Source organism: Pinus tabuliformis, chromosome 5_2, assembly GCF_031772625.1.
Source record: "Pinus tabuliformis cultivar Carrire ecotype Pingquan chromosome 5_2, CPIR1, whole genome shotgun sequence".
In the NCBI taxonomy this organism is placed as follows: Eukaryota; Viridiplantae; Streptophyta; class Pinopsida; order Pinales; family Pinaceae; genus Pinus; species Pinus tabuliformis.
In genome coordinates, this window is record NC_142306.1 from 678,182,330 (window position 1) to 678,208,075 (window position 25,746).

Genomic DNA, 25,746 nt, shown 5'->3' on the forward strand with positions numbered 1-25,746 from the left:
CTCTTGCAAAGCTTCGACAACCATTCGACCTCCTTCATAATGAACAAGCCTCCAATGTAAAGATGCTGAGAGGCTCATCCTTGCCAATTCTTTCATGAGTTCCATCAAGGAAAAATCTTGGATGTTTCCTTGCTTTATTTCTCTTTCCCTTCCCGTGAGACTCCCTTAGGAATAACAATGTCCTTAATTAGGCCAGAGGTAGATGTTTCCTACTTTTCAAGTTTACAATTGAGTGAAAAGCAGAGTGTCAGTCAGTCAAATCATTCTTTGACTTCCAAATCTTACAAATATCTAGTAACGCTTCCCTTTAGGAAAAACAGAGAGTTTACCTAGGGACTAATTCCTTTGTCTGAGATATTGAAAGTGTTATAACTCTCCTTGTTTATTTCTGGGGTGCGTTACCCTGGCAAATATGTTTGTGATTTAGGTCTTGTCTTCAACCAATGTGTCTTTATCTTTTGAGCTTATGAGGAGGTCATTTTTCTATATAATAGTGATGAGAGAGGATGTAAAGGGTTTGGAGGATGATGCTAGTATTCTGAGGGAGTGGTGTAGTTTGTGGAAATGGAGAGTATGTGATCTGTGTGTTTCTCAAGAAATTTGTATAGGGGTAAGATAGAATGGAGGGATTTTAGTGAAAAATATGTTTTATGAACTCAGATAGATGAGTGAGGGATGGATGGTGGACCATGGTGGGGGAACCTTATTCATCCTTGGAAAGGTCCTTTCATTCGGATATCCCTCCTGTAGCTTTTCAGAGCCCTCTTGTAGCATTACAAGACCTTCTTGTAGCAATCACATGTCCTCCCCGTAGCAATCCAGAGAGGGGGTGAAACTTGAATTTTGGGCTAATGGGATGATGTAGAGTGGTGAAAACATGCATTTTTATGGTGGATATGAAGTGGATGGAGGGATGAATGGATATCATCTTGAGGATGTTGGCCCTGTAGCTATGGAATCCAATAATATCATCAATTCTACAAAATGACAAAAAAAATTAACAAACATGTTGTAGATCCATGTCCTGGATCCTATGTGCCTCAATATATATATATATATATATATATATATATATATATATATATATATATATATATATATATATATATATTGAGGCACATAGGATGCCTTAGGAGAGGTTTTAAACTTGTATGCCTTCCCTGAGCACCTCAAGAGAGTTTTTCACCCAAGGGTATTTGTTATTTTTCTTCTTTTCCTTTACTCCTAGGCTGCCTCGAAGAGGTTTTGAACCCAAGAGTTGGCCTGAGATGCCTCATAAAGGTTTTCATCCAGGCCTTTTATTTTCTTTATTTTCCTTTCAGGAAAGTATCTAGAAATGTTGTGGAATGGAATCTATGACACTTCCAATCGCATTGACCTTTATGTTGATGGTGCCAATGAATTATTTCTTAGACATAGGTTTTATGTATACCTTCAACCTATAGCCATTAACAAGCAAGGGAATCCCTTCCTTGTCAATGGTCCTGACTTGAATAGCTCCATTGTTATGAAATTTCTCTATAAGGTATAGGCCTAACCATCTTGTCATCAATTTTCCTTTGAAATCCTTGAACCTAGAGTCATATAATAGTGCCCAATCTCCTTCCTAAAAGATTGTCCTTGATATGCCTATCATGCCATACATTCCTCTACAATTGTATAACTTTAGTTTGTAAGAGGGCCTGCATTCTGAACTAATCCAAGCCATTCGACTGGAGCAGCCTCGCCTATTGTGCTTTGGTGACATCTAAGTCCAATTGGGCTACCATTCTCAAAGTATTATACTCAAACTCAATAGAGAGAAGAGATTTATTTCCATAAAATAGATCATATGGAGTGAAAATAGTAGTTGTTTTCCAAGTTGTGTTATAGGCCCAAGTGGCCTCCACTAATATGTCTACCCAATGCCTCCTGTTGATGCTCACAACCTTGGTAAGGATGCTCTCAATTTCCCTATTTGTAACCTCTACTTGTCCATTTTCCTGAGGGTGATAGGAAATATATTTTTTGTGTTTGATATGATGTTGCCTTAAAATATTCTTGATCAAATGTGATGTGAATTGAGCTCCTTGATCGATGAATATCTCTTTGGGGTACCCTAGTTTGTAGAAGACATTTTCCCTTAATAATTTAACCACTTTCTCCTCTTTTTATTCCTTGACAACCTTTGTCTAAGCCCACGTTTCAAATAATCAGTGCACACAATAATGTATTTTTTTTCCTTGATGTTGGATCAATTACCCCAATGAAATCTATGCCCCACTTGTCAAATGGCTCCAAGGCCACCTGGGGTTCTAGGGGAATTTCATCCTAAGGTGTGGGTTTCCCCACCTTTTGGCATTGATCACATCTGTTGGTATACCTTCTTTCATCTTGGTCGAGAGTGGGTAAATAATAACCAGCTTATAGAGCTTTGAAATTTGTTCTCTTGGCAGAAGAATGACCTCCACAGGGCCCATCATGACAGGATGAGTGTATTTCAAAGACTTCCTCTTCCCTGATACACCTCATTAAGATCTGATATGGTCCTATCTTGAAGATATTTCCCCCAATCCAAGTGAAAGGGGTGCTCTTCCTTACAATTTTTCTCTTCTCCCTAGATGATAGATTTGGAGGAAATATTGTAGCAACTAGGTAGTTGGCTATGCCATAAAACCATGGAGACAACACTGTGATAGAAAATAAGTGCTCATATGGAAATTGATCATCGATCATCCCTTCATCACCTGTAGGCAAAGCAAGTCTAGACAGAAAATTTGCAACTACATTTTATTTTCTTGGCTTGTCAATGATAGTTAAATCAAATTGTTGTAACAATAACAACCATATAATGATTCTAGCATTCACATCAGGCTTATTCATCAATTATTTGATAGTTTCATGGTCAATATGCACAAAAGTTTTGTATCCAGTGATGTAGTGTCTGAATTTGTTCAAGGAGTTTACAACAGCTAGGAGTTCTTTCTTAGTTACAGTATAGTTCAATTTAGCCTTAGACATATTTTTACTAATGAAGTAAATGGCATAAGGTAACATAGCATTTATTTGTCCCAAGACTTCCCCCACAGGTTTGTCTGATGCATCAGCATGGATATGGAAAGGCAGAGCCCAATTTGGTCTCCTAAGTATGGGTATAGTGGTTAATTTCTCTTTCAAAATATCAAGGGCCTCTTGGTAGCTATCTGTCCAGTAGAATTTTGATTCCTTGGTGAGCAATCCAAACAATGGTGAGGGAACTTTGCTAAAGTCCTTGATAAACCTCATATAGTATCTAGCTAAGCCCAAGATACTCTTAACATCCCTCTGTTTTTGAGGAGTAGGGACCCTTTTTATGATGGAAATTTTGTTTGGGTCCACTTGTATTCACTCCTAAGATATCGAATGGCCAAGGACAGTCCCTGCATTCATTAATAATTCACACTTCTCAGGACCAAGTGAGAGGTTCATTTCAAAGAAATTCATCAGGAATTTTCCTAGGTTAGAGAGGGTCCCCAGGAAGTCACACCCAAAGGGAGTGAAATAATCCACATGATATCTACAGAGTCATGGACCAACTCAACAAAGATGCTTAGAACTTCCCTTTGAAAAGTGGAAGGGGCATTACATAAACCGAAAGGGAGGACCCTATAAGAAAAGGTACCCCAAGGACATGTGAATGTATTTTTGTCTTGATCCTCGGAGCTGATGTGGATTTGATTGTAACCACTGAATCCATCCAGGAAAGAGAATAACTTCTTCCCTGCAAGACCATCTAAAACTTTATTAACGAAAGGTAAATGGAAATGGTCTTTCTTGGTGGCTTTGTTCATCCCCGTAATCCACATATATCCTCCACTTCCCATTCTTCTTTGGAACCAAAACTAGAGGGGACAACCACTCATTATCTGAGATGGGGTATATGAACCCTGCATCCAACAAATTTTGCAACTCTTTGTTTACAATTTCTTTTAGGGATGGGTTCATTCTCCTCCAAGGTTGGCACATAGTTCTGCATCCCTCCTTGATGTAGATGTGACGAGTACAAACTAAAGGATGCACCCCCTTCATTTCTTTATAGTTCTAAGAAAAAGCGTCTAAGTTCTCTCTCGGCATTTTGCACAACTTCTCTTCTTGCTTGGTTGAGAGAGAGGGTTTAATATTCAAGGTTCTAGATGGAAAAAATTCTACAACTTTGACATGTTCAGGAATTGGGTCAACTAATCATAATTCAGTCCAAGGATTACCTTTAGATTCCTTTACAAGCTCAACAAGAGGCATAATATTGGGGGGTTGGTTGTGGAGGATCTGGTCCATGAGTTCATTTTCATCAGGTTTATCCCCTCCAATAAAAACATCTAGGGTACAGATTGGATGGGATGTTGTATGATAAACTTCTTCTTCCTCCTCCTCTTCTAACCATAATGCTAAGTCATGCTCAATGGATGGCTGAGCAGGAGGCTAAAATACCAAATGTTTTGAAAAATGCCCATTCTTAATGGTCATGTTCCCGACCCTACAACTAATGTAAGAACTAGTGGTGGCTAACCATGGCCCTCCCAAGATGAGAGGATAACCATTGAATTTGGTTTTGGCCTGGAGAACCAAGAAGTTAGTGGGATTAGTAGGATACTCCCAGGAGTCAATAGAGACCATTAAATCCTCAACAACTCCCTCAGGAGCCACTATGGATCTATCTGCGAGTTGAAACACTATAGTGGTCTTTCTCAAGGATCCTTGGAGGTTTAGTTTTAGCATGGATTCTTTAGTCATCACATTGATGGCATCCCCAAGATTAATCAGGATGTGAGGTAAAATGATGCCATTAATGTGCACATCTACCACTGGACTTCTAGGGTCTACTTATTTTGGACAAATCACTCTCCCCAACATCAAATCAGATAGTTGACCAATAACATTGATGGTGGGGGTGTCTCCTTTTCTCCTCATAGGGTGTTTGAAACATTTATCTTTGATAATATTATTGTAGATGGGAACATACTTAATAGAATGGAGGAGAGGTATTTTAATTCTCCTAGAAGTTCAGTATCTTCTGGGGTGTGCTGGTTAGGATGGGTCAATATCTCAGGAAAAGGAGGTGGATTTACTTTAGGGCTACTCTCTTCCTGTTCCTCCTCAAGCTCTCCAGGTGTAGATGGAGGTTGGTTATCTGGAAGCACTCGTCTAGACCTGAGGTTGATTTCTTGAATCTCCATAGCATAGGCAGGGTAAGATGTTTCTCCACTATAGACCTGCGTTCTTGCTTATTATTCGCATTCAGATTGGGTTGAGTAGGCATCTAAGGTTGCTTGGGTGGATTAGGATGAGTGAGATATGGTTGAGATGGAGGTGGCAACAGTAAAGCAGGAGGTTGGTTGAGTTGAGGCCTCCACCCTTGTGATGGGTTATTCCATTAAGAATGTGGAGAAGCATATGGTTGAAATGGTTGATTGACAGTTTGGGGAGGATATTGAGGAGCATAAGGCCAAGAAATAGGTGTGGACCATGATGGATGAGTGGAAGAGTACTAAGGTGGAAAGGGTGCATTCTAGTTGGGATGGTAATAAGATTAAGATGCACCTTGCATTCCATGCTGGTATGGATGAGGTCCTGTTGTGGCCAGCAACAACCCCCCTTCTTATTTAGTGTTATTCCTAATACTAAATAAGTGGGGACCCTTAGTTAAGAATTTAAAAAAATCAAAGTAGTGCTTAAATTTCTTTTTCGAATAAGCTTACCATCATAAGCTTAGGAAGCCCCCCTTGAAAAATCTAAAAATCTAAGTTTTATGATAAGGTAAGACAAAATCTTTCCTTAGGAAATATCGCATTGCAAAAAGATGACAGGATGCCACCTTGCAAACCAAATTCTAACATTGTGAGATCGCGATATGCGATAATAAACAAATATTGCATCGCATACATCAAGCAAAATTTACATTGAAACACTTTAATTTGCCGATATGCGATGACGCCAATCGTAAATCGTATTTCACAGAAAACAGAATAACAAAGGTTGTCATATATCACGTTCCTGCGATCTGCGATATTACGATATTGCGATTTCACAATACAGCGACAATGCAATAATGCGATGTCACGAGCGATCAACTTTGCGATGTTACGATTCTGTGACGTTATCATTTCGCGATGTTGCGATCTGTGATATTGCGAAGCAAATCGCAAAATCGCTTCATCGCAGATCTTTCAGGCACGTTGTTCAAAAAAGTATTTTCCATAAACTGACACCTAGTTATGCGCTTTAATGCTAATAAATGAATTAGTTGCCAATTATTAATGGAATATGGTTTCGTGCTTATTGAAAAATCATCTCACGTAAGGTGGTATATTTGATGTGTCTTTGGCATTTAAAACTTTCCCATCACCCTTCCTTGTCATTATTTTCACTTCACTTGTGAATTGCAGGAACGGAAAACAAAGAACGATACAAACCAATACACAGGATAAAATGGGAAAGAAAAGCAAAGCTCCGAGCTCTAAAGAAAAAGAAATGGCACCCTTGTATATAGACACGGCCTGTAACAGAGACGCAGGAATTGCTACGTGGGAAGGCATGTATAATCTGCTTGAAGAAAAGAATCCCAGAGTAATGGAAGTTGCTGCTACTGCATGGAAGTTGCTGCTACTGGGAGGAGAGACCCCCAAGATCTGAAAACTTGCAATGGATCTTGGGGGAAAGGACCCCAAGATTTGAAAACTTGAATTGCCAGAAGAAAAATAGGAGAATGCCCAATAAACAAAACCACAAAGAAACTTTTTATTAAAACCCAAGTGGAAATAAACCAGTTAGGGCAATGGTAGCTTATCTCTGAGAAGAGATGTGTGGCTACATGCCTCTGAACTGTAAAGGCTACATTGTGGCAGACAATCTGTCTTTTTACAAAATGTGACTTGTTAATTATAGTATTTTTCAGTTACAATACCACGAGTCAATTCCATGGGTGAATGAATACCATGGGTGGATTTTACAATACCATGGGCAGATGCCATTTACAATACCATGGGTAAATTCCATGGGTGAATGAATACCATGGGTGGATTTCACAATACCACGGGCCAATTCCATGGGTGAATGAATACCATGGGTGGATGTCACAATACCATGGGCACTTACCATAGGTGGAAGAGTACCATGGGTTGATGCCATTTTCCATTCGGATCATTCCTCCCTCCTTAAGAAGCAATGGTCCCCATTGTGTAAAGTTCCCTCCTGTGAAGCCTTTGTTGAATATGAAGAGCCACTGAAGATAAGGGTTTTATGTGGTTGACCCAAAACCCTGAGAAACAAAGATCTGAGGATAGAGATACCCTGTAATGCTTGTGACCAACTGTGATTCTGACAGTGTGCAGCCTAGCAAATGGACTTCGATGACAAGGATTTTATGCGGTTGACCCATAACCATGATGTTGGTTGCTGATGAAGTAGCAGGTGCCTACATAGCTTGGGGTGGGAAGGCACGTCTCCAAATAACCCAAGCCGAATGCTTCTATGTTGAAACTGATGAATGTGAAGCAGGTGCCTACTAAAGTGGGTTGGGAGGGCACGTCTCCAATGGAAACCCACTCCGAATGCTGCTCCAAAGTTAAAATGGACATAACTCGGCCAATATAACTCAGAATATTTATTATAACCTATTTTTAGAAGCAGAAGGATCATTTTGCATCTTCCCATGAGTTGGAAATCCCTATCTAGACACTCTGAGATCTCAGATTCGTGCTGTAATAGTTCTGCCATCATAAAAATTCTAATAAAATAGCTGATTTTAAATCAGCGATATCTCCCACATCCGAACTCCGATTCGACCCATTTTTTTTTTTGAAATTGGGTGATTTTTTGAGAGGAATCCAGATCTGGTATTTGTTTTTGTAAATTTTGTACCAAATGTTTCAGATCTGATCTGCAAAGTCGCCGCCCAAAAAAAAGAAAAAAATTCCTACAAAAAAATGAGAAAAGAAAAATTCTTCCTGCTTGACCCAAGAAAGTGCTCTATGCAGGTTGTAGCACATGCCTGAAGTTTGTTGAATATTGCTGCAAAATTTGAAACTGAAATATGCATCAAACCCTCATTCCCATGGAATCATAACCTGCTCTGATACCACTGATCCAGATCTTGGGGGGAGGCCCCCAAGATCTAAAAAAAAAAAAAATTGAAATGGATCTTGGGAGGAGAGACCCCCAAGATCTGAAAACTTGCAATGGATCTTGGGGGAAAGGACCCCAAGATCTGAAAACTTGAATTGCCAGAAGAAAAATAGGAGAATGCCCAATAAAAGAAACCACAAAGAAACTTTTTATTAAAACCCAAGTGGAAATAAACCAATTAGGGCAATGGTAGCTTATCTTTGAGAAGAGATGTGTGGCTACATGCCTCTGAACTGTAAAGGCTACATTGTGGCGGATAATTTGTCCTTTTACAAAATGTGACTTGTTACTTATAGTATTTTTCAGTTACAATACCACGGGTCAATTCCATGGGTGAATGAATACCATGGGTGGATTTTACAATACCACGGGCAGATGCCATTTACAATACCATGGGTAAATTCCATGGGTGAATGAATACCATGGGTGGATTTCACAATACCACAGGCCAATTCCATGGGTGAATGAATACCATGGGTGGATGTCACAATACCATGGGCACTTACCATAGGTGGAATAGTACCATGGGTTGATGCCATTTTCCATTCGAATCACTATTCCTGATAACATTACCAATTGGAGGATTTTCAATGACGATCCTGATATCGTGAGTTTTCTCACATCTGAAGGATCCTACACCAATCAAATAATTGACGAAGACCAACATGACCAACAATTGCAATAGGATAGTACTAACAATGCTATACCTAAATCATTAGTCAAATTAGAAGACCTTTATGATTTGAAAGATCGATTCAAAAGATTTACCAATTCAAAACTCTAAAGTTCAACTTTGAATTATGAATTAGTAAATCTAGGAATTGATGCCAAACCGCAGAATATCAACCTAGGCCTTGGCCTAGCCCCTGAAGAAAAATTAGCGTATATCCGTCTCTTGAAACAATATAAAAGTGTCTTTTCTTGGAATTACGATGAACTCAAAACATACGACACCTCCATCATCCAACATACTATCCCAATGATCGATAATGAAAAACCTGTCCAACAAAAGTTGAGAAAGATCCATCCAAATTTAGAAAATTAGATCAAAACTGAACTCAATAAGTTATTGAAAGCCAAAATAATCTTTCCCGTTAGACATTCTAAATGGGTCTCCAATATGGTACCTATTAGAAAGAAAAACAGAGATATTAGAATCTGCATTGACTTTCGAAACCTTAACAAGGCCTGCCAAAAGGATAATTTTCCTTTACCTTCGATGGAACAAATACTGCAGGCAGTTGCGGGCTCAGAATTAATGTCATTCTTGGATGGATTCTCAGGATACAATCAAGTGTTGTTACATCCCGACGATCAATTAAAAACTACATTCAGAACTAAATGGGGCACATACACATATCAAAAGATGCCATTTGGTTTGATCAACGCGAGTGCCACATTTCAGAGAGCCATGGACATCACATTCAAGGGGTTAGTTAATAAATCAGTGGTAATCTATTTGGATGATATAATTGTTTATTCCAAGAAGCAAAACAACCACCTCAAAGATTTAAAACAAATCTTCCAACATTGTTTAAGGTATGGGATTTCGCTTAACCCGAAAAAATATTTTTTCGAATTAAGTGAAGGAAAACTTATAGGGTTCATAGTGTCAAAATCTGGAATTCACATTGATCCTGACAGAATCAGGGAAATTTCCGCAGTACCCCTACCTCACAACAAGAAAGCCATGCAATCTTTCCTTGGCCAGATTAACTTTGTAAAGAGATTTGTTCCAGATTTTTCAAGAATCGTATCTCCTTTACAAGCCATGATTAAAAAGAACGAAAACTTTAAATGGGGCCAAGATGAACATGAGGCATTCAATCTAATCAAACAAGCAATTATCAATGCTCCATCTTTAGCAACTCCAAATTTTTCCGATCGTTTTATATTATATACATTTGCCTCGGATAGATCATATGCTGCGATACTCACTCAAGCAAATCAAGAAAAGGCGGAAGCCCCAATTTCTTTTTTTAGTTCCAATTTACAAGGTGTTGAGTTGAATTATTCAGATGTGGAGAAACAAGCTTATGTTGTTTTCAAAGCAATTAAATATTTCAGACCTTTTTTACTCAAAACACATACCAAAATCATAGTACCGTTTCCAGCGGTAAGAAATCTTCTAGTACAGAAGGATGTGGGTGAGAAAAGGGCCAATTAGGTTACTGCCTTACAAGAATATGATGTAGAAATCAAACCAACAAGTATTGTAAAAGGTCAAGGCTTTTGCAAAATGCTGGCAGGAGCATCGCTAATGTCCGAAAATCCATCTGCAGAGGTACAAGTGTACGAGGTAAGCCTAAACGATGTTGAGTCATTATACACTGATATTATTTATTATCTAAAGAATGGATATGCTCCTCCAAACCTCGATCATACCAAGAAAAGAGCCCTGAGGTTAAAAGCCAAACAATATCAACTCGTGAATGACGTTCTTTTATAATAAATTATGATTCTGTTCTCCTTTGGTGTCTTGAGAAAGCTGAAGCTGAAAAAGTCTTGCAGGAACTCCATGATGGGCCAGCAGGTGGACACTATGCTGGAGACGCTACTGCTCACAAAATTTTACGCGCAGGCTATTACTGGCCCACATTATTAAAAGATGCACATAGCTACATAAGGAAATGTCAAGTCTGTCAAACCGCTGCTGGGAGACAAAAGAAACCATCCTTGCCACTGCAACCAGTTACCATTGAACAGCCTTTCGATCAGTGGGGATTGGACGTAATAGGTGAGATCGTTCCTCACTCTTCTAAACAGCATAGATACATCCTTACAACAACAGATTACTTTACTAAATGGGTAGAAGCAGTTCCACTCAAGATGCCTAATGCTGAAAATATCATCGAATTCATAGATCAGTTCATAATCACCAGGTTTGGATTGCCTTCCGCTTTAATGTTTGATAATGCATCATATTTTTCTGGTAATGCAATGACTGAATTTGCACTCAAAAGGGGTTTCAAGCTTAAATACTCGGCCAATTATTACCCACAAGGGAATGGGTTAGCTGAATCTACAAATAAGAACTTAATCAGAATCATTAAGCGAACCATTGACCAAAATCATAAAAATTGGCATAAGTCTTTAATATATGCTTTATGGGCAGATCGAATAACGCAGAAAGCCTCTATCGACACTTCTCCCTTTAATTTAGTTTATGGGAAAGAAGTGGTTCTTCCAACACATATGGCAATTCCCTCTTTAGCCTTGGTTCAATATATTGATGAAGCACCAACTTCTTCCTTACAACTAAGGCAGCTGGAATTGATTAAGTTAGAAGAACAACGAGAACAGGCTAAGATTACTCATGCTCATCATCAAGCATTGGTGAAAGCCTCTTTTGATTCCAATATGATATCCAGAAAAGATTTTCAGATGGGAGATCTAGTTTTAAAATGGGACAAGGCTCATGAGGAAAAGGGAAAACATACAAAATTTCAAAGAATGTGGCTTGGTCCTTTTCAGATCATAGAAGTCATAGGTCCGTCTACCTTCATGTTACAATATTTAACAGGGAAAAGAGATTCTTTACCTGTTAATGGTCAAATTCTTAAGAAATATTTTCCATAGAAGATCATTCTTCTATTCGTGTAGAGTAGTTGTTTTTCTTTCCATAATAAAATCGATTGTAAATGGTTACATTTGAGATTCATGAAAAAGACACAAATTCTCTTCTAGATTTTGTTTTTTCGCTTGTATAAATAGAATTATTTCTGAAAAATTAATCATTACTATTGAAAGATACAGTTAAAGACTATACGCCTAGAAATGATACTAGTTTCAACTGTATAAACTTTTACAAAAAAAACCTTTAGTTAGAAATTGTTTTATTTCAGTCAAATGAAATGTATCAATAAAAAATGAAGAATCTCTGTAGAAAGGCTCTTTCCAAAAAACTCTATCATTGTCGTCCAGAGTTGTCTTAAGGAAACAATGACTTCCTCCCCAACTAGGAAACTACAATATTCAGAGAATGAACCAAAGATACACTTTAACTTAAAGAGTAAGAGGTCTCATCACGAGCCAACTTATCATGATCATAGATGCTATAGCTTGCTGACTTTGCCAAATACTGCATACCACAACAGGGCAATGACTCAAGATTGTTAAAATCAAAAGACAAGGGGTCTCATCATGAGCCAGCTTGTTCAGTAAAGTTATAAATCAGTGAATGACTGTGTCATGAATTGGCTACCAAACCAAGATATTTCTCTTTAAGAATAAAAAGAAAATGAAAGCAAAAGTGTGGAAATGGATTTTTCTTTGAAAAGTTGTAAATTTCTCTAAGTAGGATATAGGATCATTGCTGGATAATAGGTAACCCTGTCGAAGCTATAAACGCTTGCTGGTAGCAGAGGCTCTACCTACGACAAATGAGCATATTTCAAACTGATTTACAGAGAAGACTTTGTTTTTATCTTTATAAACCAAGTAATGACTAATGTAGATACAAGGACTGGCTTGAGGAAGTAAATAATCAAAGTTGGGAAAAAGAAGAAACAAAATATCATTGATAGGCAAAAGTATAATGTACTTAGTCTTTCTATAGTAACGTTTAATTTTCTAGAAAATTTTCTGTTTTGGAAGTTTTGAAAATTCAAAAAGCAGCAGAGATAACTGGTTCTTCCAAGTGAATTGCCAATTGCTTTGGCTAGCAACAACCCCCCTTCTTATTTAGTGTTATTCTTAATACTAAATAAGTGGGGACCCTTACTTAAGAACTTAAAAAAAACAAAGTAGTGCTTAAATTTCTTTTTCGAATAAGCTTACCATCATAAGCTTAGGAAGCCCCCCTTGAAAAATCTAAAAATCTAAGTTTTATGATAAGGTAAGACAAAATCTTTCCTTAGGAAATATCGCATCGCAAAAAGATGACAGGATACCACCTTGCAAACAGAATTCCAACATTGCGAGATCGCGATATGCGATAATAAACAAATATCGCATCACATACATTAAGCACAATTTACATTGAAACACTTTAATTTTCCGATATGCGATGACGCCGATCGCAAATCGCATTTCGCAGAAAAAAAAAATAACAAAGGTTGCCATATATCACGTTCTTGCAATCTGCGATATTGCGATATTGTGATTTCACGATAAAGTGACAATGCAATAATGTGATGTCATGAGCGATCAACTTTGCGATGTTACGATTCTGCGATGTTATCATTTCGCGATGTTGCGATCTGCAATATTGCGAAGCAAATCGCAAAATCGCAAAATCGCAGATCTTTCGGGCGCGTGGTTCAAAAATGTTTTTTCCATAAACTAACACCTGGTTATCTGCTTTAATGCTAATAAATGAATTAGTTGCCAGTTATTAATGGAATATGGTTTCGTGCTTATTGAAAAATCATCTCACATAAGGTGGTATATTTGATGTGTCTTTGGCATTTAAAACTTTCCCATCACCCTTCCTTGTCATTATTTTCACTTCACTTGTGAATTGCAGGAACGGAATACAAAGAACGATACAAAGCAATATGCAGGATATAATGGGAAAGAAAAGCAAATATTCGAGCTTTGAAGAAAAAGAAATGCCACCCTTGTGTACAGACAAGGCCTGTAACAGAGACACGGGAATTGCTACGTGGGAAGGCATGTATAATCTGCTTGAAGAGGAGAATCCCAGAGTAATGGAAGTTGCTGCTATTGCGGGCTCAAATAGTTCTTCTGAGGCATCCATCACAGAGCTAGCTTGCTCATTCTTACACCGGATAGCAGCAAGACCCAAAATTCTCCCATACATGGACATGGTCAAATGGATACTAGACAACGTTGATATCAGAAATAGACAGTTTAAAACTCAGGGTCAAAAGCTTACGAAATCATTATTTTCACAAAATTTGAACTTTATATCCGCTAGAAGAAAAAAGCGCAAAAGGCGAAAAACGCATCAAGGAAACCCGGATCAAGAAAGCAACGATACAAACAGATTGGAAGCAGAAGGCCCAAGAAAAGGCATAAATAATCCAAGGGTTAACCATGTTGAACTGGGATTATTACTAGGCATAATTGGTAAAGCCACATAGCCAGTGGATGACTCTTAAGTGTATCATCAATTTGGCCGAAAATATGGTGCCAACTCTTGTCGATTCTATTTTCTCAGCTCAGCTAAAATCGGAAGTCAGCCAGCTGACTCTTCTCAAACAGATGCTGCATGCATGTGATTTCAAGGACCAAATACAAAAGTAGTTTTAAATTTTACATTTAATTTTAGCTTTAATTTTGTTTTATTTTCCTGAAATAAAGACGGTTATTTAAACTGCATCCTACATTTTTGTAATAATTTATTTTTAGATTTAGTTAGTAGTATTTAAACCCTTCTCATGCATTTAGAGAAGGGTCCTGAAATTTATCAAAAACTTATCCCCTGAACATGCACTTCTGTACCCTCTGAGGAGGTTTTGATGAATGAATGGAAAAGGATTTATTGATGTTTTCATTTGATATCTACTACTGATGTTGCACTTTTGTACTCTTAGTGGATGTTAGATCAAGAAGAGATAAATCATTATCGCTTGAAGCTCATGAGTAGGACTAGTTATAAATGGTATTTCTATCTCTTAACTATTTCTGCCTTGTGTTAAAGTGATTTTCATGTTCAGTTATTTATATATTGATGTATGAATGCCTGAGTTATCATTTGGCACTTTTGTACAGTGATAGCTATTTATTTATGCTTGATGTATGAGTAGCTTATTATGCGATATGTTTCTCACAACTGTTTCGTCTAACTTTTTATACGAAGTGGTTCATCCTTATTGAATTCTTTTCTCATAACAGTTGAATGATCTTTATTACCAATTGTTATTTGAAATCATTTTAGATCACATAAAAGAAAGGTTACACCCCGGGTTAGTGTAGACTTAGATATTTCTACTTATCATAATACAATTTCCTTATTATTAGATTAGAATTAGAGTAGAAGTATTCCATTTAGAAATTGTTAGAAAAAGAAATATCAGTCCATCACACACATAAATTGGGAAACTGGTCCCATATCCCCAGTCGGACCCACTATACCAAATGGAAAAGGAGCTACTAACCAAGGTCCGGACCGGGTGGGTATCCCCCTTGTTGTAGACCCGATTTTCGGGGCTTCAACAGGTCCTTGAGGCCTCCTTTGATTTATAAAACATATTTTCTCATCCCCGCCTTCTACACCATTGGTATACAACTTTTAATATAGGAAAAGAAGGACATTTATCTGTGGCATGGTTTTCTTCACATACTGAGTAGACCTCTATGACATTTAATGGGCATTCAATTCTGAAGTGCCTTCTAGTGCATTTAGGGAAAAAAAATAGCTAGGCCCTTTATTCTTCCTATTTTCTCCTCTGTATATGCATGGTATCCATTTGTAAAGAAAAGGTATGAAACTTTTCACTTTTAAAGTCCTCCAACATGTTTCCAATTTCATTCTTGATGTATGTTGTGGAGGGAGAGGAATTGACCAAGGCTTGCCTAGCCCTACCCTTCTTCCTAGCATCCCTAGAGTGGTTCTTGAGCATTATTTTGTTGTCTTCATAGGATAACTGATAGATGTCTCCCCCAGATAGCATGTTGAGGGTTTCCAACATGCCCTCCCTGATACCTCATAGAAGAACTAGCTTGAGTGATTCAGGATCAAGGGTGCATTTTTCCCTCCTATAACTGAGCTAGAACCTCTCCTCATTGTCCTCTAGGGATTCATCAAGTCCAAGAGTCATTCTAAATATTTCTTCTTTATTTTCTTTGGACCTACAGTAGTCCCTATACTTTTTGTTAAAGGCTTGTTTCATTTCAACCCAGGTAGTGATGTTCTCCACAGGAAGACCCATAAACTAGTGCAAGGTTGCATCCTTAAGGGTAGATGAGAATAACTTCATCTTCTGGTCATAAAAGATATATTCATAGGTCCTACAAACAACAAAAAACTCAAACATAAAAGTATCAGGATCCTGAGAGGTTCAGCGATGGAAGTGAAGAAGGTAGTTTGGCTTATATTCTTCATTCTATCCTCTCCATTAGTCTCTTTAATAGGAAAACCTCATGATTCTTGTTTTTAGCCATGGTTTGGGTAGGTGAAATGGGTTCTTCTTCTTCCCCAATAGGTTCTTCAAAATCTTAGGTTGTTCACCTAAGGGGTCTTCTAACTCCTCTATAGTTAGAAAGGGAAGATGATAGTCATCGAAGAAGAGTGAAGGTTGACTATTTGAGGGTGTGGGGGTGTTTGGTAAGAATTTTCCTTGAGTATCTCTATTCCTATAAGGCATGAAAAAAAAATCTTCTTTTATGTGATTTTTTCAAAATTGAATGCAAAATAGAAAGTAATTCTTAAGAAGAAATAACATCTACCTAGACACCTCCCCAACAATGACACCAAAAAGTAGTGAGCCCTGGTATTTCACCAAGAGTGTTGCAACTCCCAAATGCTCCTGAACTCTATTTATCAACCTGGGGTTTGTACAAAACTTCGAGATGACATTGCTATATACACAGTAGATGGAATTCTACTTTGCCACCCTCAACTAGGGAATTTGATCAATAGGGCTCCAAGACCATTATTCTACTGAATTAGGGGGAAATTAACTACTAAAAGTTAAATTTAGAAGCTAGCTCCAATGTAAAAAAATGAATTCTTTTCAAATCATAACTTGTAGATGCTATCAACTTGTAAATGCTACTGAATAATTTCACGAAGGAACACAAGAGCTATACTACCTGCAAAATGAAAAATATACGATTTGCAATCAACCATATAGCTATCAAATTCACTTGTAAATAGGAAATTGTCCTACCAAATCATAACTAAATATTTCATGCATCATCTATCTATTCAAACTTTCATATAAAGTAATGTTCTACTTGTGCTAAATATGTGATGAAGAAGCTAATGCTATTATATATTGTAGTGAAGGAAAAATGATGGTTGGATTTATTCAAATAATGAAGTTTGGTGCCATTTTTAGCTTCTAAATATTGGTATCCTTCATAGGAATTTGAGTATCCTTGGGCTTGGCCATCCCAAGATAATTTAATTTTCTTCTTTTGACTTGTTATTCACATGCATCTATTTTTCTTATTTTTCCTATTTCTGCATTTAGTATTGATGATTTTTTGTTGTAGGATTGTGTTAAATGGTTGAAGTGAGTTCTTTTGTAGGTTATTTACAGAGTCAAAAGCATGATTTAAGTCTTGGAAAAACTTTGGAAGTTCATAGTCATCATTGAGCTACTTGGATTAGTTTACTTATTCACAAATCTAAAATTTATGAAAGTCCCTTGTAGCAAATAGTAGTAATTTTCTGCTATTTTTTAGAACATGTTAATGAGCTTCATTTGAGTTGATTCCACTTGTATTATGTCATAACAACGTTCAATTTAATAAAAAAATTGACCCCATTGCATTTTCACTTTATTAGGTTAATCATTTTATAGGTTAACTGTCTCACTAGCTCTCGAATTTCCAGATTTTAGACTTATTTTTTTAGCACGTGTTAATAGGGTTATTTTGGAGTGATTCCACTTGAAACGGAGACCTAAGACATACTACTCAATAAAAAATAAAAAAAATCCATCCCATTTTCATTTGATTTACTTGGTCATTCGGTGATTTATCTCCTCTTGTAGCAATTTTGTCTTCTCTTGTAGCAAATATGTCCCTTCCTATAGCAAACCTATAACACCACTTTCCTTCATCAATTTTGATCCCCACTACAACTATGACTTAGTCTAGATGAATAATGACCCCCAGCTATGATTTTATGATCAGGGGAAGCTCCTAAGCCACTCCAACCCTTCCTTTTATTCATTGCAAAAACAGAGTAGACTTAGTTTCTTTATCACAAGTATGATGCAAGTAGGTTACTGATTTACAAGAAAGTGTGAACTAGGTAGATGGTACATGCAATTCTGATTGGTAGTTTGATGAATTATGCAAGATAAAATAACTTTCTTTCTGCAAGTAGATTAACCTTTTTCCTTTCATGAATTTATTAGTTATCATTTACAAGTTGAGCAAGTAGCATTTCCATTTCTTGCAAATAGAGTAACAATTCCATTTTTGCAATTAGTTTAGGCTTTGATTTCATGGCATTCACTAGAATAAATGACCTCCACAGGGCCCATCATGACAGGCTGAGAGGATGTCAAAAAACTTCCTCTTCTCTGACACATCTCCTTAAGATATAATTTGGTCCCAGATTGAAGAGATTGCCCCCAATCCAAGTGAAAGGGGTGCTCTTCCTTACAATTATTCTCTTCTCCCTAGATGACAGATTTGGAGGAAATATTGCAGCAAATAGGTAGTTGGCTATGTCTAGAAAACCATGGAGAGAGAACTAGGATATAAAATAAGTGCTCATCTAGAAGTTTATCATCAATCATCCCTTCATCACCTATAGGCAAAGCAAGTCTAGATAGAAAATTTGCAATACCATTTTATTTTCCTGGCTTGTCAATGATAGTTAAATCAAACTGTTGTAACAATAGAAACCATCTAATGATTCTAGCATTCACATCAAGCTTATTCATCAAGTATTTGATAGTTGCATGGTCAGTATGCACAAAATTTTGGTATCCAGTGATGTAGTGTCTGAATTTGTTCAAGGAGTGTACAACAACTAGGAGTTCTTTCTTAGTTACAGTGTAGTTCAATTCATCCTTAGACATATTTTTACTAATGAAGTAAATGGCATAAGGTAAATTACCATCTATTTGTCCTAAGGCTTCCCCCATAACTTTTTTGGATGAATCAACCTAGATATGGAAAGGTAGAGCCCAATTTGGGCCCCTAAGTATGGGTGCAGTGGTTAATTTCTCTTTCAAAATCTCAAGGGCCTCTTGGCAGCTATCTGTCCAATAGAATTTTGAGTCCTTGGCTAGAAATCCAAAAAATGGTGAGGCCACTTTGCTAAATTCCTTGATAAACCTCCTATAGTATCTAGCTAAGCCTAAGAATCCTAACATCGCTATGTCTTTTAGGAGTAGGGACCCTTTTTATGATGGATATTTTATTTGGGTCAACTTCTATTCCCTCCTAAGATATCGAATGGCCAAGGATAGTTCATGCATTCATTAATAATTCACACTTCTCAGGATTAAGCGAGAGGTTCATTTCAATTCAATTCTTCAGGAATTTTTCTAGGTTAGAGAGAGCCTCTAGGAAGTCACACCCATAGGGAGTGAAATCATCCATGTAGATCTCTACAGAGTCATGGACCAACTCAGCAAAGATGCCCAAAGCTGCCCTTTTAAAAGTGGCAAGGGAATTACATAAATCGAAAGAGAGGACCCTATAAGAAAAGGTACATCAAGGACATGTGAATGTAGTTTTTTCTTTATCCGGAGGGTTGATCGGGATCTGATTGTAAACACTGAATCCATCCAGGAAAGAGAAGAACTTATTCCTTGCAAGACCATCTAAAACTTGATCAATGGAAGGTAAAGGGAAATGGTCTTTCTTGGTGGATTTTTTCATTTCTCTATAATCCACATAGATCGTCCACTTCCCATTCTTCTTTGGGACCAAAACTAGAGGGGATACCCACTCACAATCTAAGATGGGGCATATGAACCCTGCATCAAGCAAATTTTGCAACTCTTCCTTTAATATGTCCTTGAGGGTTGGGTTCACTCTCCTCTGAGGTTGGCGCACAGGTTTGCATCCCTCCTTGATGTAGATGTGATGTGTACAAACCAAAGGATGCACCCCCTTCATTTCTTTATAGTTCCAAGAAAAAGAATCTAAGTGCTCTCTCAACATTTTGCACAACTTCTCTTCTTTGTTACTAAGAGAGAGGGGTTAATATTATAGATGGACCAACTTCTACAAATTTGACATGGTCGGGACTTGGGTCAACTAATTATGATTCAGTCCAAGGATTACCCTCAGATTCCTTTACAAGCTCAACAAGAGGCATGGTATTGGGGGGTTGGTTCTAGAGGATTTGGTCAATGAGGTCATCTTCATCAGGTTTCCTCCCTACTATAACAACATCTAGTGTACATATTGGATGGGATTTTGTATGATACACTTCATGTTACTCCTCCTCTTCTAACCATAGGGGTAAGTTATGCTCAGTGGATGGTTGAGTAGGAGGGTACAATACCAACTATTTAGACAAATTCCCATTCTTAAAGGTCATGTTCCCGACCCTACAACTAATGAAAGCATCAACAGTGGCTAACCATGGCCTTCCTAGGATGAGAGAATAAACATTGAATTTGGTTTTGGGCTGGAGAACCAAGAATTCAGTAGGATACTCCCAAGGGTCAATAAAGACCATTACATCCTCAACAACTCCCTCAAGAACCACTATGGATCTATCTGAAAGTTGCAGCACTGTAGTGGTCATTCTCAAGGATCCTTGGAGGTTTAGTTTTAGCATGGTTTCTTTAATCGTCACATTAATGGCAACCCCAATATTAATCATGGTGTGAGGGACAATGATTCCATCAATGTGCACATCTACCACTAACCAATAAAATCAGTTAATTGACCAATAAAATTGATGGTGGGGGTGTCTCTTTTTCTCCTCCTAGGGTGTTTGAAACATTTCTCTTTGATAATCTCATTATAGATGGGAACATCCTTAATATATTGGAGGAGGGGTATTTTAACACACAAATTATTCAATTCTCCTAGAAGTTCAGTCTCTTATGGGGTGTGCTAGTTAGGATGGATAAATATCTCAGGAAAAGGTGTTTACTTGAGTGAGACTCTCATCCTTTTCCTCTTCAAGCTTGTAAGGTCAAGATGGAGCTTGGTTATCTGGAAACACTCTTCTAGAACCGAGGTTGATTTCTTAAATCTCCATAGCATAGGAATGGTAATATGTCTCTCCATGGTAGACCTATTATGCTTGCTTGTTATTCAGGTTTAGATTGGGTTGAGCAGGCATTTGTGGTTGCTTGGGTGGACCAGGATTAGTGAGTTGTGTTTGAGATGGAGGTGGAGGTAGTAAAGCAGGAGGTTGGTTGAGTTGAGGTCTCTACCCTTATGATAGGTTATTCCATTGAGGATGTGGAGAAGCATATGGTTAAAATGGTTGATTGATAGGTTGGGAGGATATTGAGTAGCATAAGGCCAAGACGCAGGTGTGCACCATGATGGATGAGTGGAAGAGTACCAAGGTGGCAAGGGCGCATTCTGATTGGGATGGTAATAAGAGTAAGATGCACCTTACATGTCCTATTGGTATGGTTGATGTCCTTGAGGCCTCCTTTTATTTATAAACCAAAGTTTCTCAGGCCCACCTTCTACCCCTTGGTATACAACTTTTAATCCAGGTGAAGAAGTTCATTTATCTGTGGCATAGTTTTCCTCACCAACTGAGTAGACCTCTATGACATTTAATGGGCATTCATTTTTGCAGTGCCTTCTAGTGCATCTAGGGAAAAAAATAGCTAAGGCCCTTTCTGCTTCCTCTTGTCTCCTCTTCATCTGCATGGTATCCATTCGCAAAACAAAGGTATGCAACATTTGACTTTTAAAGTCCTCCGACATTTTTCTAATTTCATTCTTGATGGATTTTGTGGAGGGAGGGGAACTAACCAAGGCTTGAATAGCCCCAACCTTCTTTCTAGTGTCCCTAGAGTATTTCTTGAACATTTTTTTGATGTCTTCATAGGATAACTGATAGATGTCTCCCCTAGACAACATGTTGAGGGTTTTCAACATGTCCTCCCTGATCCCTCAGAGAAGAACTAACTTGAGTGATTTAGGATCAAGGGTGAATCTGACCCTCCTATAACTGAGTTGGAATATCTCCTCATAGTCCTCTAGGGATTCATCAAGTCCAAGAGTCATTATAAATATTTATTATTTGGTTTCTTTGGACCTATAGTAGTCCTTGTACTTGTTGTTAAAGGCTTGTTGCATTTGAGCACAGGTAGCAATGTTATACCTAGGAAAACCCATAAACCAACACAAGGTTGCATCCGTAAGGGTAGATGGGAATAACTTCATCTTTTGGTCATCAACGGTATAGCCATAGGTCCTACAAACAATAACAAAATCAAACATAAAAGTATGAGGATCTTGAGAGGTTAAGCCATGGAAGTGAGGAAGGGCAGTAGGGCTTATTTTCTTCATTCTAGCCTCTCCATTAGTCTCTATGATAGGGAAAACCTCACCGTTCATGTTTTCAGCCATCAATTAGGTAAATGAAATGGGTTCTTATTCTTCACCAATAGGTTCTTCAAAAACCTCAGGTTGTTCACCTAAGGGGTCTTCTAACTCACCTATAGTCAGAAAAGGAAGCTGACAGTCACCAAAGAAGAGTGAAGGTTGATTATTTGAGGGTGTGGGGGTGTTTGGTAAGAAATTTCCTTGAGTATCTCTATTCCTATGATGCATGAAAGAAAAATTTTCTTCTTTTATGTGATTTTTTCAAAACTGAATGCAAAACAGAAAGAAATTCTTAAGAAGAAATAACATGTACCTAGACTCCTCCCCGACAACGACGCCAAAACGTGGTTAGACTTGGTATTGCACCAAGATTGCTACAAATCCCAAGGGCTCCTAAACTCAATTTATCAACTTGGGGTTCGTATAAACTTAGAGGTGATAGGGATATATACATAGCAGGTGAAATTCTATTCATGCCACCCTCAACTAGGGTATTTAATGAATATGGCTCCAAGACCATTCTTCTACTCAATTAGGGGGGAATTAACTACTGAAAGTGAAATTTAAAAGCTAGATCCAATGTAACAAAATGAATGATTTTAAAATCCTAACTTGCAGATGCTATCAACTTGTAAATTCTACTAAATCAATTCATGAAAGAACACAAGAGTTATACTACCTGCAGAATGGAAACTATACTATTTGCAGTCAACCATCTAGCTATCAAATTCACTTGTAAACAAGAAAGTTTCCTACAAAATCATAACTCAATATTTCATGCATCATCTATCTAATTCACAGTTGCATATAAAGTAATGTTCTACTTGTGCTAAATCTATGATGGAGAAGCTAATGTTTCTCTATCTTGCAGTGAAGGAAAAAGGATGGTTGGAATGGCCTAGGTGTTGCCTTTGATCATGGACTCCAAGTTGGGGGTCAGCTGACTCCTAAACTAAGTCAAACTTGCATCACAGGTCAAAAAAAAGGAAAAACAGGCTGCTACAGGCATGCTACATGAAGAACCTACATGATCCCTATATTGCTACAGGAAGGCCTGTAATGCTACAGGAAGGATGTCGAGAGGGTTTGGAAGGTAAGAATGATGAGATCAAGGGATAGAAAGGTGGATGGAGGTTGTGGTAGACTGATGAAAGGTGGCCAACACCCCCAGCCAAGCTCAACACTTTAGGAAGGCTTGTTTTGGACTAAGAACAACATTTGAGATTCATCAAAAAGAGGGTGAAGAATTCATGGATAGAGATGATGAAAAATCACATGCACATGCTCTCTTATCATTCACAAAATGACATAACCAATGGTGGAAAAGTTGAGTTGAATTAAAAAACTATCTAACTTATGCCAAAACTTTGATCTTGGAAATGAATCAACTTTTAAGATAAGACAAACATATGCAAACCAAGATAACTAATATAGACCTTTTTCCAAGAAATCATACACATAGCATTTTTGGGTTGTGTTGTAGCAGCTACAACCACCCTCCAGAATTTTTCCTTAGCTTTGTTTTGGAGCTTCCCTACCAAACTTTCACAGCAGCATGTCTTGCTTCGTCAAGTACACGAGCTTTAGTGATTTTCTTGCAGAGTGATAGCTTGTCCATCAGAGCTTGTTGCATTCCCCTCACAGGCTGTTCCTCTAGACTTGGTCCAGCTGCAGGCTGAGAAACTCCCTCAAGAAATTGCACAATTCTGGAGGGAAACTAGCCTTCCCTCCAGAAAGTGTGCAATTTTGTCTAGCAGCCTATTGGGCTCCAAAATTATGCAATTCTGCTAGTCAGGCTTCATCCAGAAAATTGTACAATTCCTCCCAGCAGGGCTGCTCGGCCCAATAATTTCACAATCCTAGGTAGTAGTCATCTTCTCTTCCTAGAAATTGTGAAAATATCCTGGGCATCTAGCCCAGCTCCCTCCCAGAAATTCGCTTTTTCTCCTAGCAGTTGAGCAGCCTCTTGCATGTGAAGTTGAGTTGATTGGTTCCCTCTGGGACTAAGAAAAACCAATTTGCATGCATGGGTTGCTTCTCATAAGGTAGCATGCAAAGACATCCCTTGATTCAGGGATCTACTTTTAGCAGTTGGAGGTTGCATGCAAGGATCATCTCGAAAACCTCCCACCAAGTGACGTTCTTCCTAGATTTGTGGCATGCATCTCACGTCTTCGATTATATCAAAACTCATCAACTGAATGATGCAGAGCTCATTCCTCACATAAAACTTGCAACTCTGACATCTCACATCACATCTAGGAGTCATTGGCACATTCAACTAAGCTATTTTGGGGTAAGCCCGCCTTCCATGTCTTATGTTGCATTTCTAGCGCTTTTTGTGTTTGCTTCATATGAATGTTTTCTGCTTGATTTTAGTGATCGCTTGTTGTTGTTTTGATACATACTAGCTTGTACTAGCACCGTTTTAGTTTTCGTTAACCTCTCATTGTTGTCGCATGCATGAAACTGCTTTTCACGAATGATTGTTGATTCGATGACTCGCCTCACCCATGATCATTCACCTTTTTCATGCACAATCATTCACTTATGCTTACACTCAGTATTGTCATGCATTCACATTCACATTCACTTTTAGTTGCTTGTCGGTGAGTCAGGGCAGCCTTGGCCCAAACTTTGCCTCACCCAGATAGCATTACACAATCCTGAGAGGGAAGGCTTTATCTTCCTCTCCAGAAATGTGCATTTTTGCCCAGTGACTATCCTACAGTATTGCATTGCACAATTCTAAGGGCCAGTGACTATTGGCCTAGAAAATTGTGTAATGCAGTCACTGAGCCTGCAACCATTGCTAGCTGAGATTTCACATTGCACAATTCCAGCAGACAACAGCCAAACTGGACTGTGCATTGCACAGTTCCAATAGTTAGTCAACCTCCCAACAGTCCAGACTGTGCCTTACGCAATTTTGGCACTCAGTCTCCTAACCTCCTGGCCGAAATTGCACAGCCTTCATGATCAGTCACATAGGTATGTTGCAAGTCAGTTCTCAAGTTCATTTTGGTTTTTGATTGACAGATTGCTTTCCATGAGTGTTGCCATGTCTCTAGGCATTGCAGATGTTCATCTGCTTCTCCACAGTACAATTACAATGGCTTCCAGGAGAGCAGAGTTGTAGACACCATTCATAGCACACTTAGGGATGTAGTCGATCAAGTGTCTATGGACTTGCCTACCCATGAAGACAATAAGTTGTTCATAGACAAGGACATCAAGATATTACGGTAGCAACACCACAGCAAGAAGCACCATGAATAGTAGCTGAACATAGCATACCGGATGCAACGAACACAGGAGGAATGTTGTTGACAACACAGATGTGGAACAAAGTTGTGAACTCAAGCAGATCCACTTGTGATGAAAGAAACTTTGGAGACTCAGGCTATGAGGTGACGGTGAAAAATGCAGATCACGCGAAGAAAGAGATAGAATAAAGAATGATTTGCATGTGTTGAA